The following is a 3,738-nucleotide window of genomic DNA, read 5'->3' on the forward strand; positions in this document are numbered from 1 at the left end:
GCTTGACCACATGCAACTTCTTTTTCAGAATACTCTTGGTACAAGAGAGTCAAGACCCAAAATGTCCAGACTGTAAATCATCTATGCAGCACAGGGAGGCATGTTTTAGGCACTGACATACCACTGATTTTAATTTCAAGATGTCATAAGACAACCTATACTAAATGGAAAAAGTAGATAGTGTGTGTGCATGTGTATCTTAGTAGATACTGTGCATGCATGTGTGTATGAGGGCAACTGGGATGAGAGTGGGGGTTTAAAGTCTCACGTGATAAAAAATAAATAAATAATCTCAAAAAATTTAAAAATAAAGAAAAGGTTAGTATGGAATTAAACATTCAGAAACAACGTAGGAGTGGCTGTTTCTAGACTAGGAACAAAGATGAGAAAGGGCAGGCTCAGGAAAGGTGCTTTGTCCTCATTGTGTGACATTGGAACCAGATACTACAGGCAGGAACCAGTCCTGGGCAGGTAGGTCCTGAGAGTAAAGCTTGCCTTGGCAGGCAGCTCTCTCCACCAGCCGAGCAGGATGCCCAAAGGAAAGAAGGCGAAGGGGAAGAAGGTGGTCTCGGCCCCGCTGTCGTCAAGAAACAGGAGGCCAAGAAAGTGGTCAATCCTTTGTTTGAGAAGAGGCCCAAGAACTTCGGCATTGGGCAGGACATCCAGCCCAAAAGAGATCTAACACGCTTCGTCAAATGGCCTTGCTACATCAGGCTGCAGTGGCAAAGAGCCATCCTCTATAAGCGTCTCAAAGTACCTCCTGCCTTTAACCAGTTCACCCAGGCCCTGGACAGGCAAAACAGCTACTCAGCTGATTAAGCTTGCCCACAAGTACAGGCCAGAGACAAAGCAGGAGAAGAAGCAAAGGCTACTGGCCCGTGCTGAGAAGAAAGCTGTTGGCAAAGGGGACATCCCAACTAAGAGACCATGTGTCCTCCAAGCAATTGATACACTAACCACCTTGGTGAAGAACAAGAAGGCTCAGCTGGTGGTGATTGCCCATGATGTAGACCCCATTGAGCTGGTGGTTTTCCTGCCTGCCCTGTGCCGAAAGATGGGGGTGCCCTACTGCATCATCAAGGGAATGACCAGGCTGGGGTGCCTGGTCCACAGGAAGACCTGTACCACTGTTGCCTTCACACAGGTTAACTTGGAAGACAAGGGTGCTCTGGCTAAGCTGGTGGAAGCTATTAGGACCAATTATAATGACAGACATGACAAGATCCATTGCCACTTGGAAGGTAACGTCCTGGGTCCTAAGTCTGTGGCTCAAATTGCCAAGCTGGAAAAGGCAAAGGCTAAAGAACTGGCCACTAAATTAGGTTAAATGTACACTAAGTTTTCTGTACATAAATATAATTACAAAATTATCAAAAAAAATTTGCCATGACAATTTTTCTTTCTGTAAGATTTAAAAATTTCTTCTGTTTAACTACAAATATATCTTAAGGATTTATTTTTAAAATTATGTTTGTAGATGTGTTTCTATATATAGGTATGTGTATGTATGAATGCAGGTCCAGCAGAGTCCAGCAGAGGGCGTCAGATCACTTGAAGCTGGAGTTACAGGTGGATATGAGCCTCTTGAAATGGGTGCTGGAACTGAACTTGGGTCCTCTGCAACTGTAGCAATAAATAAATTAATTAATAAACAAACAACAAATAAATAAATAAGTGATTTATTTATTTTATGTGTATTGATGTTTTGCCCATATGTTTGTCTGTTTGAGAGTGTAGGATTCCCTGGAACTGGAGTTGTAGACAGTTGTGAGTTGCCTTGTGGGTGTTGGGAATTGAGCCAGGGTCCACTGATGCTCTTAACTGCTAATCCACCTCTCCAGCCCCAAGGGTGGGGGGAAATACACACACATACACACACACACACACACACACACACTTATTTTTGAGAAAAGGTCTTACTATGTAACCCAGGCAAGCCTGGAACTCACGATGTAGTCCAGGCTGACTTTGAGCTCACCGTCCTCCTGCCTCACTCTGCATCTTGAATACTCTGACCGAAGATGTGCGTTATAAAGTTTTGCTTCTTTCAGCTGGTTTTCAGCAAGCATTCACAACGAGTTTCACTATGAGTGTAGGCTGCATAGGCAGCACTGTTTTCGGTAAAATCTTGATGATTAAAATAAAGCCTGTAGCTCATCACTGGAAAGATTCCAGGCTGGCATTTGAAATGTTTTGTTTGTTTGTCTGTTTGCCTTTGTTTTTACTTAGATCTATGATTAAAGGTAGAAAAGGAAGTGAATGTGGATGGAAAGCCTGATTCAGAGCAGCTACGGTGGATTCACAGAATAGGTATTGTCTGTGTGCTGGCCGTGTTTGTGCAGTCATGGTAGAATGACTGCACACCCTGAACAATGCTCACAAGAGAAACAGTTCTGAGAGATTTCTTTCGAAGTTCCTGAATCAGACATCCACGTCCCGATAGCAGTCCTTTAGCCCTTGTGCCTTGGTGACAAAGACAGCAGCCCCTTCAGAACACCTGCTTGTGAACTGCATCACACCGGGTCTGAAGAACTCAGAAGGCACTGCATTTGACCATGCATGGAGCCAAGAGTCTACTGCTGCCCCTCTAAACTGTGGCTGGCTCTACAGAATCTTGACTTTTGACTTAGCTGCTCCAGTAATGTTCTCATGGTTCTAAGTCAAGGGATCTCCATTGTGTGAGATATCAGGTATTCCCTGATACAGTTCTGACAATAAATGAAGTATTCACTGTGATGTCCTTTTAGCTGGATCTCCTCCAACTTAGTGCCAAAGAATATTTGAGAGTTGTTTGGCTGCATTTTTAAAGGTTTCTGTTGGGCTGCGATTTGTATCAGAAATAATCTGTATTGAAGATGGAGAAACAGAAACTAAAGCCACTTTTGATACTGATTCAAGAGGAAGGCATTTTGAAATGCCCTGTGTTCTGAATCTTCATTTAGTACATATACGCTGTGTGCGTGCTTCATACAGCCATGCACTAGGGAGCTCTCTGGATATCCATCGTCCATCACCCATCACCCAGCATCCAGTGAGGCCGGCATCACAGTGTGCCCTTGATGTGCCTTCAAGCCATGCACAGGACTCAGATTCACCTACAGCCTCAGGTTCCCACTTGATGCTTACCATAGGTCTCCCTTCTGCTTGGAAAGTGCCACTATGAAAGGGCACAAAGAGTTCTTCCTAGAGCAGAGTCACTCCTCTCCTGCTCTGCCTTCGAGAGAACTGTCAGAGGTCATGACAGTCAGAGGCTCTTCCTTCCTTCAGCTTGTTCAGGTGTTCAATGTTCTGGCTGAAGCACCCCACCCCCTCCTGTCCTTGCTTTTGCCACACATCTCTCCTGGATATTTGCCTTAAAAATCTTGACCACTTCCCCCCCCTAGACAGGGTTTCTCTGTATAGCTCTAGCTGTTCTAGAACTCACTCTCTAGTCCAGGCTGGCCTCGAACTCAGAAATCTGCCTGCCTCTGCCTCCCAAGTGCTGGGATTAAAGGCGTGCGCCACCACCGCCCGGCAATCTCGACCACTTTTAATTTTGTCTTGGTTTCTTTTTCCCAGGGACATACATTTGATTGACCCTCTCTGAAGGAGATGGCAGAAATGGTTGCTGAAGCCAGATGTATAGTGTGGGTGATACATGTCTATAATCCCAGTGTTTGATTGGGGGGGCTGAGGCAGGTGGATTGCGAGTTCAAGGCTAGCAAGAGCTACATAAGGAGTTCTAGGCCAGACAGTACA

The 3,738-nt window shown here is 45.1% G+C and overlaps 1 pseudogene; it reads left to right on the plus strand.

The window, feature by feature from the left end:
• Window positions 1-529: 529 nt before the first annotated feature.
• LOC116070162 lies at window positions 530-1,327 on the plus strand (annotated as a pseudogene).
• Window positions 1,328-3,738: the final 2,411 nt, after the last annotated feature.

Source organism: Mastomys coucha, unplaced genomic scaffold, assembly GCF_008632895.1.
Source record: "Mastomys coucha isolate ucsf_1 unplaced genomic scaffold, UCSF_Mcou_1 pScaffold22, whole genome shotgun sequence".
NCBI lineage: Eukaryota > Metazoa > Chordata > Mammalia > Rodentia > Muridae > Mastomys > Mastomys coucha.